Consider the following 15,000-nt stretch of genomic DNA (forward strand, 5'->3'; position numbering starts at 1 on the left):
TTTCATACACGATAGCAATATTTTAAAGTTTATTTAAATTACAGAGAGTGATGATTTAAGCACCACTAGTAACATAAAAGTCCAGTTATCTAGACATTATATGAATAAGTCTTGGTTTCCCTTAGGTTAATGATCTTTCTAAGCAATGAATGTTATGAATGCGCAATAGACCACAGCCGTAAAAGGACCTCAAGAAATGTAATGGGAGTGATGATTGTACTAGAAAAATTAGTCATTATAGGAGAATAGAATTGTCTGGGAGAAATGTAAGTTAAGTAGACAAGAACAGAATCTTAGAGTGAACTGGTATGAAACTGTACGCCAGTAAGCTTGATTACGACTGAGGTACAGCGTTAAGATCTGAGAAAGTGTAGAAACAAATCTAGATTAAAAGAAAAACAAATCTAGATTAAGATAAACATTAGAAAGATATAAAAGAATCATTGAGCAGTTAAAAAGAAGAATATATCTTTGATAAAGAACACCAGTAAAATAACAAAATCTGGTAAAACAAACTTTCTCGAAGAAATAGCGTTAAAAAACTACAAAAAACAAATATATTAGCAGAAAATTACGACAAAGAAAAAATATAAAAAAAAAACACCAACAGGAACATTCCAATGAAGAGGCTGATGAAGGAAACTGTCCTATGAAAAAAAGAATTAGAATAGTTGCATTAATATAACGAGAATGAAGTCAAGAAAACGATGAAGAAACAATGAATTAGGAGTCAAAGAGAATCTGAAGAGGTAACTCAAAAAGAAGAGTAGTTAAAGGGGGGGAACATCCTTGGATTACTGCAAAACCACCGATGTATGGGAACGGCATATGTCCAAAGGTAAAAGAAGCAAAATAATGAATTAAAACAGATAAAATAGACACTAGAAAAATCCAGTATGAAAAAGTTCATGCTACTGGCTTGCCAGATTTAGATATATCCAGGTCCTAGTGCAGTTTTATGAAAAATTTTTTAATAGTTTATATATTTTTTGATGAATTACGCGAATATACTTGAAGCCCCAAAATGCATAAATAAACTTGGCAAAACTGCCTACTGTGGAATGGTCACACATCTTAATCCATCTATTCAAAGCCTGCATAAGCAGCCATTTCAAGCGCATTAATTATTAGTCGAGAAAACTCCTCCCGTCTATTTGCAAAATAGGATTCTTTGATATTTGGAGCCTAGTGACATAAAACGCATCTAATTCTTAACTGAGCATACGCACGTCGGATGCATACTAAAAGGTATATTTATGATTTAAGTGAAACGCTGATTACTGCCAAGATTTCAGTATTTCTTTAATTTATCACACCTCAAATAATCGCTAAATTTAGCCTTTACAATTGTTTTATTTTTCGTGAGACAATTCTTGCTGATATACAAAATACCTACAGAGCAAAGAAGTCACAAATGACTCCACCAAAATATCAACAAATCGCAGGAAAGAACAATGAAAATTAAGGTGTACAAAGTGCTTTAGTAAACACTCGAAAGCTCTCGGTACAGTTTAATTATCGTTATTACTCCTGGCGGTTTGCTAAGACCTATTGTCTTAAAAAAAAAATATACATTTCGCTATTTTACAGCGGTCAACGGTATTGATGAACTGGTCACTATGCAAGGTCAGTATCTGAAAAAATAAAAGTATGAATTAGAGTAAAAAAATCATGCAATGCTCGGTATGTGTTAAACAAGCATGTTATCATATTATTTTCATTGATTAAATTACAAAACAGAAAACTTTATGTTTAATACAATTTTTACATACAAATAACAATCGATAAGCTACGAAAAACAAAACTAATAACAATAATAGAAAATGGAGTCCATCCCTTAGTCCGGGGTTAGGTCCCACTATATTTATATCATTGTTTTCCAGTCTTGGGTTACATGAGGTTACTGGGTTGACCATCCTATGATCCTATCCACGAAAGAGTAGACGAAAGAAACAGCTACTACCTCCACGAGGGAGAAAAAGAACAAAAGATTAAAAGTCCCATTTACGAAAGGAACACGTATCGCATAAAAGTGCGCACAAACATTTTTAAATAATCTCGCGCGCCTCCCTTAGTGATCCACTTACGGTGATAGCCTAGAGCCGATCGCTCTCTATCGTACACACACACACACACACACACACTCACACTTACGCGCACAGTCACACACACACGCACAAACACTCTAATAAGTAGATACTTTCACCAAGTATTCGGCCAGTATAGTTAAAACTCTTACTGCTGACCGGGCCTCTCTCTCTCTCTCTCTCTCTCTCTCTCTCTCTCTCTCTCTCTCTCGCTCTCTGTCTTCCCCTCTCTCTCTCTCTCTCTCTCTCTCTCTCTCTCTCTCTCTCTCTCTCTCTCTCTGTCTAGCACAAATCTCCCCTTATCTCTGCTCGTCACAACTTGGCCCTGTTCCTGTTACCTGAACTGAACCCACCTGTACCCATCTAGCATCCCTCCTTTAAATAATCATTGAGCACTGACGTCATGAACTTGATTACTCGTCGGTAGCGTTTCGAAATACTTCTCAGGCGCTGGCATTTACCCCCATTTTTAGCCAACCCCTGCACTCCTCCCCGCAACCCATTAACCTTCAAGGTTGGAAGGGCCATAGGGGTCTCTACAGAGAAGTAGCAACGGTTCACATCTTAAACAATTTTGCAAAATCAAAATGCTTGATAGAAGAATTATCGTAGATAAGTTTAAGGTAATAAAACCTTGTTCTTCCGTCAGGTTTACTTTCTCGTTTGAGCTACAAAAACTACTGACGAAAAGAAGAGGCTTTTTTACATAAGCTGGGGTGAAGCAGACAGACAGACAGACACAGACACGGACACACACATGCACAGAAATTCCATACTCTGGAAAACGAGAGACGCGTAATTTTTATATGAAATTAAAGGAATTCTGTAAGAAATGGAGAGAGAGAGAGAGAGAGAGAGAGAGAGAGAGAGAGAGAGAGAGAGAGAGATTCTGTAAATAAAACAACAAAAGACTTGCATTAGATTATTATAAAATAATTCATTGTCCTAAAACTAGACCAAAAGTGAGATCTTACTTAACCAGATTTAGTTTAAATGAACCGTTGCGAAAACGGGTAAGGGACTATTTAATAGTCCAGGACCTTGTACAAAATGTTAAATTGGTCTGGTGTGTTACAGAGTTCCAATTAAAACTTCTTTTAGTTCTGTGAAGGTTTTGTATGTTACAGAGTTCCGATTAAAACTTCTTTTAGTTCTATGAAGGTTTTTATGATGTGCGAATGTATGATGTATTTATATCTATAATGAATTACACAATATTACGTTCAAAATTGCCTCACTTTGTATAAACCTACATAACTTACGTGTTTTATATAATTGGTGTTCTTCTGTTATGAGCTTAGTGTTTTTGTTGACTTTCGTACTAAATACGATGATGAAGCACAGTTGATGTCTGTTTCGTTTCACTTATATGACATGTGCTCATAGACTTTCAAGTAAAATACACTGTTAAACAGTGTTGTTTGTATTTTGTGAACATGCTTAATACGCATTATGCTAAAACCGCCACTGTTATTTGTCTTACGTCCTTGTTTTCTTGTGGTTTCTCATCAATTACAAGCTTAGTGTTCTTGTGCATACTCGCACCGATATAACACAAAAACAATGCGTGCTGTTTGCAATATAGGCCATAGTGTTTTTTTTTTTTTTAACATTTAAAAGAGAAGTCCAAATAACCCTTAATAGGTCGACCAGTCAGCTAACATATAAGATATTAATTCAGATATCTATTATTTGTTATTTGAGTCTTTTGCTTAGTTGTTTGTCTCTTTGGCAGGTAATTAATCTTTGTTACCTGAGAAATATCTTCATTCATGGAAAGAAAGGTTCTTGACCTGATCTTCGAGGAAAAAAAATCACTAAACCACACATGAAAACTGGCTTAGCTAACGGAGAAAAAATTATGTGTCTGGGACTACAGTAATTAAAAATCTATTAAATCACAACCAAAATTGTGCTTAAATAAACATTAGAGTCATTCTCCAAAACCATCGTATTTGTTTGAAAGTCTCGTGCTACGTTCTAGATATGTCATGGCTAAATCACGAGCTTGAAAAGAGAATATAAATTTAAAAAACTACTTAAATTATAGACCACATACATTCATTATGGATGTGCAAGTTCATATATATATATATATATATATATATATATATATATATATATATATATATATATATATATATATATATATATATATATATATATATATATATATATATATATATATATATATATATATATATATGAACTTGCACATCCATAATGAATGTATGTGGTCTATAATTTAACTAGTTTTTTTAATTTGTATTCTCTTTTCAAGCTCGGGATTTAGTCATGACAGATCTAGAACGTAGCACGAGACTGTCAAACAAATATGATGTATATATATTCATATATATATACACACACGTATATATGTGTATGTATATATATACATATATATATTCATGTATGTGTGTGTATGTGTGTGCATGTGGCTGTGGGTATGGGTGTGGGTGTGTATGTTTTTTGTGTATACACGTCCCCATGCCTAAGCTACTAAGTTCCCCATACTACAACCATTTCAGAGAGACTATATCTAGACTCAGTGAGCAGGTCAAGATATAGTACAGTCATGACGAAAACAAAACCTTAGTGGCGCCACTAGCCGGACCAGGATCCAGAGATTCTTCTCTGGATCCTGAGTTGGGCTAATATCGCCTATAGGTCACCGAAAGTAGTTCAGACCTTTACTAGCCAGCGTTTAAGCCTACTTGGAAAAACCTCTTTTAAAATGTTGTTCGCTTGTTTCGAGTCAAATGTCATTTACTTTGGTGATCTTTCTTCTGGAAACAATGATGTAATTACGTAGTTATTTAATGCCTTACGTGAAGTGCATAAATATATAAATATGTATATAGATACATATATAAATATATATATATATATATATATATATATATATATATATATATATATATATATATATATATATATATAAAAGTGTGTGTGGGTTTATATTTCCTATACGCCATTTTCCGATAGTAAGGGCACAGGTACATTTCTCATCTAATATTTTGGGATGAGGCTGATAGCAACAGACACGAGAGATTTTAACAGAGCGCATTCATATTGCTCTATACTCTACCGGATCTGAAATCTGGCCCTATTGCAAGTGAAATATATATATATAATATATATATATATATATATATATATATATATATATATATATATATATATATATATATATATTATACACGTGTGTGTGTGTGTGTGTATACATATATACTGTATATAAGTATATATACAGTATATGTGTGTGTGTATAAATGTATGCGTTCGCGCGTGTGTGCACACCTTTGCAAATAAACTGGGAATGTAAATTACTCATATAGATATATATATAATTATATATATGCGTTATTACTGTATATTATATATATATATATATATATATATATATATATATATATATATATACTATATATATGTATATATATATATATATATATATATATATATATAATACCAATTACATACAGTTATGCGTATACCTTTAGACATAAACTGGAGATGTGAATGCTTACAATGCGGATTTACACCTTATATCAGAACTCTCACATTAAGGTATTAAGGTGATTCGTTGGAATGAGTGTCCAGCACTGTGTCAGTAGTATGCATTCACTCGTCTTTTCCCCGAATCTGATTTTATTAACCAAAGCTTCATCCTTTCCACAATGTTTCCATTTATCTTATTTCATACTGCAGCGTCCCGTGAAGCGCTTGGCTGACCGAGTTAGGGATTTATTGGATTTACCTTTTGAGATGAGTTTTTTTTTTTTTTTTTTGAGGTGACGATGAACTTTCCTCTCGTAAAAGAGGCGGTAAAGACGATGCGAGAAATGTGGAGGGTGGTCTAGGTAGTGCCTAAGATTTACAATTTACAATTTACAATCTTCTGGCATTAGGTCTCCCCCCTCCCAAACTGGATTTTTCGCGGCAGTAGAAGAATCAGCAGCTGCTCAATATATATTCTTTCTTTTCGGTTGTGTCTTGCTTAATTAATTTGAGTCGCTCTGATGTTATTTGTGTCGGACTATTCCTGGCATTTAGGCCATGACATTCCGCTGTCTTAAGTTTGAATTGTCATGCTTGAGAGCTCACAATTTCCTCTCTTTCTTTTATTTACTTGTTTTTGGTCGATGTTAATTGTATGAATTATTTCATTCATGGTGTCTGATATCAATTAAAACTCTTCATTCATGGACCGTCGGTTCCATGGGAACTTGGACAGTAAGCTCCTTATTAATAATGAAAATCATAATAATAATGATCATAATGACATTGATGCAGATATAACACAAAGGCTGGCATGACAATAATAATAATAATAATAATAATAATAATAATAATAATAATAATAATAATAATAATAAATAAGCCGGGTGCATAATATCAGCTAGCAGATATTTTTAGGGGTGTAAGAAATAGAGGTATCTGGCTCTAATTAAAGTATAACTATTAACATATTTTTCCTCTCTGCATATTTATCTGATTACTGGTTTACCTTCACAGCTGCTCGTGGGAGCCTACTGTATATACGCAATCATCGATTACCGTTTCATCATTTTACCGAAAAGCAGTTTCGATGCGCAGACCAAGCTGAAAGAATTCCTCAAGAAAAATATTCTTATGAAATAATAATACACATGATTCAGATGCCACATGCTATTGCTGTTGTTGTTACTGTTGTTGTTTTTGTTGCTTATGACCATGGGACAGCACTAACTCTTGCTCATTAATGCCAAGAAAGTCTTCGACACGGCCACAATTCTTCCATTAAAGGCTATCTATCATCTAGTGAATCAAATCTGATCAAAATCAGAACAATTAATCTTTGAAATTCATCATAAATCCACACAGCAAACTAGACGAAACGTCAAACAAAGACCAAGAAAAAAAAAACAAAGAAAAAGATGCATTGTCGCTAATCTCTCCAGCAAGAGTCGAGAAAAGAGAAACCAGACGACGATGAACATAACCTTTCATTGGACATCTTGCAGTATGTTATAAACGTTAGGAAGACTCAGTAACATATGGGAGGCTTTTTTAACGCTTTTTAGTTATAAGTGGTTCGAGTAACAAGAGAAACTTTGTGCTGGCTGTCACGAACATAGCGACGTACTATGAGTTAACAAGGGTGGGAGGTGTTCCTTGGAGTGTTCTGTCCCACCTGAGAGAGAGAGAGAGAGAGAGAGAGAGAGAGAGAGAGAGAGAGAGAGAGAGAGTTGATGCTTTTGTTAGGGAGACAGAAAAATAAAGAGGTTAGTAACGTTCTTTGTGTGTGTGTAGGTGAGAGAGAGAGAGAGAGAGAGAGAGAGAGAGAGAGAGAGAGAGAGAGAGAGATTGAGAGTTAAAGAACCCGTTTATTCCGGTTTGTAGCTCTCTCATTATTCAAGACCATTCTCCTTTGCGTGCAAAACTGTCTCTAATGTTAATTCTGCAACATACGAACTACCGACTACTATTATGCCAAATAACCCTTCATTTGCTTGCTTCATGTTTGATTGAATGATTTTAAAAAAAGCACTGGCGTTACGCAATTTTGGTCATTGACTTTTATTCTTAAGTAGAAAACATTATGTATCCTTAGTTTTAAAAAATTTAGACGTACTTTTTGTTTTGTCCAGAGGAACGCTTGTGATTTTTTTTAGACCAATTACTGAAGATGGTGTGAGCGGTGCTGGTTCATAATGAACCCCGAGATCTAGTGGAGTGAGTCGGTAAGTATCCAAATTCTTTCGTCGATGAGAAAATAATAAAAAGATGGTAAAATAAGATTCTTTGATGCAATACGATTAAATTAACTCTAAAAATTTTTCTCCTTCCGGTATCCTCTAACTTGAGCTGTTCTTCGAACCACAATTTAATAACAGGCGTTTTGACAAAATCAAACATAATAAAGAAACAAAAACGAAAATGTAATTACGCAAATACATGCGTGCTTATGACTCTCGGTCACGATAAATAAAATATGGTGCAGGTGAGGCCACGAATCTTTCGTCTTACTGTCAGTTGCACTGACGTTATCTTACGAAGAAGAAGAAGAAAGACTTTGGCACTGAGCTCTTTTTACATTCGTGACCTTGCATTGTTTAGACACGCATACATATCAAAACCTACTTTCTTTTCCTTTCATTTTTCACAAAGAAGTTGGGAAACGATCGAGTTTTTGGGGGGTAAAATAGAAAGAAGTCTAAAGTGACTATTTGTTGTTATTAAAGGATAAAAACAATTGGCCTAAGGCTCGAGGTATTCTTTCCCCTGCTGGATGTAAAAGAAGTGTCTTTTCAGAAAGATGCTACAGGTGATACATATGCGACCTACTGAATTTACAATTACTTTCATGTCTGGATTAAACATGTATTAAATTTAGGTATTGCTCAATAATCAAGTGCAAATAATGAGCATTTCTTTTTCTGAAGATGAATCTTTATTACTTATAATTATACATTGATCGGAAAAACTATATTGTCGAGTTTCCATGAAGCCCCCAAAAACGAAAAGTTGTTGAAATGAAGTCCTAGCGTTCAAGAATTTGGCACTGTTCTAAGCTCGGCCCTCGAGACATGATTATGAAATGAAACTGTGTCCGAAACTTCTCTTTTAAAAAGGAAAATTCTCTCACTGATTGATATAAGGAGCAAATGTTTCTCGAACAGATGTGTCCAAGACAACTCAAAAACGTTGAAGAAACTAATATGACAAACGTAATATAAACATAAAAGTATAATAAGACAGCTGGAAAAAAAAGGAAGGTCACGTAGTGTGTATGCAGCACCAATCATACACGAAAAGATCAGGTCGATGTTTTGGGGTCCATTAATTTATAGAATGCAGATTTGACTCCAAATGCAAGAGAGATGCAAAACCGTCGTATGCCGCTCCCAACGAGCAAATAAATCAAATTGGCCTGAAATTGCCTCGAGCAGTTATGTCTGTTTTATCCCACCCTGAGACTTACAACTCTAGATCAGTTTTCATCAATCAACCAGCCAGAACCACCCACAAGATTAAGACAAATAAGCCTGACTGACGTAACGAAAGATCCCATCACAAAAAATGACAAATTAGACAAATTACCTTTAGAAGTTTGTAAGCGTTCCTAACGTTGGACAAACTAAAGGCAAATATATTGTACCTCTGAAAGAAAAATAATCTCTGTCCTATGTAATTTGCAACTCAAAGTTATTTTCGAGAATGGCTTCTCGAATTTTTCTTGATGAGTGGGAGTGCATTATGGATAATAATAATAATAATAATAATAATAATAATAATAATAATAATAATAATAATAATAATAATAATAACAGGTCAGATCAAAATGGAAAGAAAAACACGCTAAAACTAAATAAATTAGGAAAGCTGTCAAGTAGGTCTTAATGATGGGAAAACAGGACATCCATGCAATAACAGATCGCTAATAAAAGCGATTCATTTCACATCAGTTCACTGGAGTTATGCACCAGTGCTGTACCCCAAGCAACAGCATGTCAGTATTTGTTCATATAAACGCTAGAAGATCAAGAGAAAACGAAAGCGGATGTAGAACGTTTAAAAGACAGGAGAAAAGAACAGAGCAATGGGAACACTGAAGAACATATTTAACACAAATTTATAGGAGCGAGCATTATGACTTTGCATGACCAATTCTAAAAGGACACGACCAGGAATCTGTAATATATATATGTATAATGATCTTGCTTCTATGAGAGGTTAAAACAACTCCTACGTGAAGAAAATCACCCAAACAAAAGAATTAAGTCAGTAAGAGAGGTTAGGATTCTTAACAACGCCAAGACTTGTGTTCATCTTAATTACAGCGGCATAAACCTTAGGCAACTCCAGATAATTGAAGGTTGAGTGTGGATTTAGCACTCTAGTTTTATGAAAAAAATAAGTAATTAAATCAATAAAAGAAAATTATAATCAACGATAATTGCACCGGGATAAGTAAAAGAAACAACTAACTCAAGTTAGCTATTTTTTACAGTAGATAAATCGTAAGAGCTGTTTTTTTATGATGATAATCGAGATTATTATTATTATTATTATTATTATTATTATTATTATTATTATTATTATTATTATTATTATTATTATTATTATTATTACATGAATATCTCGGAAGAACATACTCATTCAAACAAACTTCTTTCAAATGAATGGCCGCCTGGATGCCGTTAAGTTCATATTGCTGTTTCTAAATCTCTCGAATGAGTTTCTTTGTAGCAGCAGGTGAATTATATGACAGCTGTCCAAACTTCATTATTATTATTATTATTATTATTATTATTATTATTATTATTATTATTATTATTATTATTATTATTATTATTATTATTTAAAATGTTCAGTTATTTATACTGAACAAGTTTACAATGTCATAAACTTTCAAAGCAAACTTGCACCGAATACCGTGTTCATTTATCGGCTAGGATTCACGAACCAATAAAAAATTTGTATACATAAACATTATCAAGAGTTAGATATTCTAAGGCAGCGTTGCACTGAGCATTAAAGCGAGATAGGATAAGATGAGTATTCATTTAGAATACACAGAATCAGTCAGTATTAAACAGGAAACTTTTCACTCATAGTATCATTAATATAGCTGTCTGAGACTAAGTAAAAACTTATATAAACTTGTACACAAACAAATGTGCGCATACCAGTTCACATAAGCATACGCTCACTGGCACCACTGGGACCTTTCGCCTATATGGCGAATGTTTTACATAATGATCCACGTTACCCAACCGTTTGTCTGTGTGTCAGATCGTGTTCACACACACACACACACACGCACACCTAAGCAAAAACTAAGGTGAATGCCTGTGTAATAAGTATACTGATAGACTTCCTTATTAATATACATTCTAGTTGTTAGGAAATAAATCCCTTGAGCATTCCTTGCTCTTACGTCTTCACAAAGATCCTTAACTAGACCTCAAACTTTCCATATCCTTGTGTAGCTATCCTTGGCGTTTCTCCATCTCTGACCTACTTAGTAGGACTTACCGTCTTCTGATTATCTAGGAAGGCTGAGGAAAGAACCACTGCAACGAAAATATTCCTATGACCCTGAAAAAAAAGAAGCAAAAAAAAAGTAACCGGTGTTCGAGATCGCCCAAAGATCGCTATCATTATTACCGGTCTACAGTAGTTGCGGCGGGGAGTATCCATCGAAGCCCTGGAACAGTTGCCATGGAATACCCCAAGGGGGTACGAGCGTATTATGGCTTCGTCGGATTTCTTCTGGACTTCTTGTGAAACGCTTTTTCACCGCTGTATAGAGTGCGGGTCATTATTTCGCCTCATATGGGCGTCTTCATGGTCGAAATCTATACCTTAGTTTTTTTTTATTGCTTACCTCTTGCTGAGAACTCTCTTCGCTATCGATTTTTATGAAATCCTCCATATCATAATTTTGGTTTTCGTCTTGACTAAAATCCTTGTCGGCCGGCAAGTCAGGCTTGCCCAAATATTCGGCTTCCGCGCTGCTTGTCACTTCATATATACTTATACGCTCACACATATAAATCACTTATTAGTTATAATACCCCTTCATTATCATTTCCGAGGTAGAATGAATCGTATATTAATGACATTTGTAGCTTAATGTTTGTGTACAATAAATGTCACGGTGATGTGATAAAAAAAAATATAAACATATATATATATAAATATAAATATATATATATATAATATTATATATATATATATATATATATATATATATATATATATTTATATATATATATATATATATATATATATATATAAATATATATATATATATAGGTATGTATAATTTCTATTATGGGATATCAAGTAAAAAAATAGCATTTGGCCTTGAGGAAACAAAATTTCAGGGTTTCAGAAAACAGCATTATAATACACCATTGATCTTTTCTTGAGTTTATATGTGTTCTTGATGAATACATACATATATAAATACATATACTGTACAGTGTATAAATACCAAACAAGGTAAAAAAGTTGAGTTATGAAACTCTCGAAGGGTACAGAGAAATCTGAACAAATACCAGAGAAACAGATGGGAAGAAACTTGTCAGCAATATTAAATTACAACGTGTTTCACCCACCTCACAAAGTCCTATTGGTTCATATACACTTGGTTTCACACAGCAAAGATATTGGACTCCGGATCAGAGATGCAGTTCACCTTTTATATCATGGCTTTTGACATGATTGAAGAAGACATATAATGTGTATCTGAATTAATGAAGAGCAGCTATAAATAGAAGACGGTATAGAGTGGAAGAGTAGAAATAAGGGAACACCATAAAGTAAGAATAATTTATCAAAATATTGTAATCCTGTTACCAGCTGGGTGAGCTGAAATCTTGAAGATTACATAAATTGTTCAAGGAATTCAAATAAGTAACTCTTTTGTTTCAGTCTATTTAAATCATTCCTTTTTTCTTTTTTACCCACAAACATATTTAAAGTAATTTCCTTTAATGTAAAAGTTGATTCGTTTTCTTAAGCCACTTTTTGTTCAAGAATAAATAAAAAAATTATTTTCTTGATCCAGAGTCTGATAAATGATAATGAAGTAGCATCAAAAAGACAGGGTAAAAAGTAAGTCGTTTTGATCTTAACTCTGATAATAGAATAACAACATTAGAACAATAACTCACTTTGATCTGAATTCTAATAACAGAATTTGAAATGTTAATTATGACAAGAAAAGAAAAATAGATCATCTTAATCTAACTATGATAGCAGAATAAATAATAATTATAAGCAAGAATAACAAAACTAGATCTTCTAGATTCGAAGTCTGATAACTGAATATGAAATGAGAATCAAGGCCTAAATCAGATGAAATATGAATAGCCTTAATTTGATTTCTAATAATAGAAAATGAAATTAGCGTCGCTAGTTCCTACTATCAATTACTGATGCGAAAGACAGGATAGCTATCCTATTTTTTAACTATTCTCTTATGATAAGAAAAAAAGAACATGGCGATGGGTTTGGGCATAAACTGAGATTTTAATTGTCTCTTTTAGTACCCAATGCTCACTTTCCACCTGACCCAGATCTCGTATAATGTAGATTACTGGGTTAGTTGTTCTCACCCCTCGCCAATATTTGGATTAATAGAGTGGTTGGTCTGTCTAACATACTTCCCACCAAGATAACCTTCCAGATTTTTTATTTGTAAATATTCCAAGTCAATAATTGCTTATGAAAACTTCTGCCTTCGACGAAAGTTTGAAGCCGTACTCGTTATTATTGTTATTAGTTATTGATGAAGACATAGGCATACAGAAATTACAAAGAAAAGATGTGGCATTGGAGCTTTTGAATTTTTAGGCATGCCTTTAACACGAAGGCCTTCTTTCTTAAATTTGAATTTCCATGCCCACATAGCCCAAAAGTGCTGTCTTTTTTTTGTACCCATGCGTTCAAAATTGATCTCAAGATTATCATTTTCATTATTATACCTCAAAGAAGATAACAACAAAGGTGTGTGCCTTCTGACTCTCAGTTCTGCTCTGGTGATAAAGGAAGTCCTAACTGCAGCCCCATTCAACTACCCACCAGATACAATAATTATATTATTTTCGTACTTTAACAGAGGCGCAACTGATTTGTCGAAAACCAGGGTTTACACAACACCCAGAAAGGACGCTACATTAAAAGTTTTTGCTTTTACTTGGTTGAGTCCTCAGCCTTTCGGTTACGAAGCCTCTCCATTACCATGAAATACGAAACCCCTCAGCTGCGGGGCATTCATGTTAACTTGACATAAGAAGGGTGTAACGCAAAAGGAAATTATTTCACTTTCACCAAGAGCACGAAGATCTATAACAAACAAAATCTATAGCACTATCTATCCTTGGCAAAAGTAATTCCGTGACAAATTCAAATGTAATTATCAGTAACTCTAATTTATGGCTGCATCTCTTCTTAAGAGACTGCCAGAGCATCTTTTAAAAATACTGATGTGTGTATTTTAGGTAAAGAAAAAGGGAGATATATACATTTTTGTTTTCTTATTTTAGTTGCTACGATCTTCAAGTCAATCATTTACAATATCCTTAATGTGACGTCAGAGTTTTGTCAAGGAAATTACGTCATGGAAACGTCATAGAGTATATTCCATCACGTCAGTTTATTCCGGCCAATTTGACAATGAATTATGGAATTTTTGTAGGCATACCCAAGATTTTTATTTTGTGATTTAATCATACATTTTTTTATGTCACAAGGAGAAGCTGTCAAGAAATAAACAAAATTATATTTCTCTTAGTCAGCTAACCACGTTCTATTTTAGCATTCCTGATCACTAGATTTTAAAGCAATAGATCAACTTTATTCTCATGAAGACCCTTATAGTAGTTTGCTAAGTATCAAATAATATCTTACTATGATGTTATGAAACTCGAGCGAAAATCAAGTGCGTGACGATTAATAGTCAATAGTCAACGTTATCATTTATACATGCGAATGTTAGAATATCAACAGACTGTGCAGAAATATAAGCATATACTGTAAATTAAAACAAAAAAAAGGGGGCCTTCACAGCACATGAACAGACTATGCAAGAAAAAAAACATACAATGATTGTTGATGTGCATTATCAAGTCAGAGCCCAATAGCAAATTAACTCCGACAGTCTAAATAAAGTTACTACATTATTCCGGCTAACATACGTACCTAGAAAATAAGAGTGAATTCCAAACCTATGGCTCAATCGTGTTAATATTCCACACGAAAGGAAACAATGCATTGCTACGTGATGACTCGTCCAGAACGTGCCACGCTCTTAGCTACTGTATGTATGATGATGTCATGACCTTTCGTCCTCACATGGACAAAATGTCATCTCCGGCAGGAACACGTCTAGTGAATGAATGGCGCATGGGGCCAG

General features: G+C 33.9%; 1 long non-coding RNA gene across 1 annotated transcript in view; it reads left to right on the plus strand.

The window, feature by feature from the left end:
* LOC136842648 (uncharacterized) overlaps positions 1–7,813 on the plus strand; it is a 227,406-nt gene extending 219,593 nt beyond the window's left edge. Inside the window, exon 3 of the long non-coding RNA XR_010854295.1 lies at positions 7,723–7,813. This is a non-coding gene — a long non-coding RNA (uncharacterized lncRNA). The remainder of the gene's footprint in view (positions 1–7,722) is intronic.
* Positions 7,814–15,000: the final 7,187 nt, after the last annotated feature.

The sequence above is a fragment of the Macrobrachium rosenbergii genome, chromosome 10 (genome assembly GCF_040412425.1).
Source record: "Macrobrachium rosenbergii isolate ZJJX-2024 chromosome 10, ASM4041242v1, whole genome shotgun sequence".
Taxonomy (NCBI): Eukaryota; Metazoa; Arthropoda; class Malacostraca; order Decapoda; family Palaemonidae; genus Macrobrachium; species Macrobrachium rosenbergii.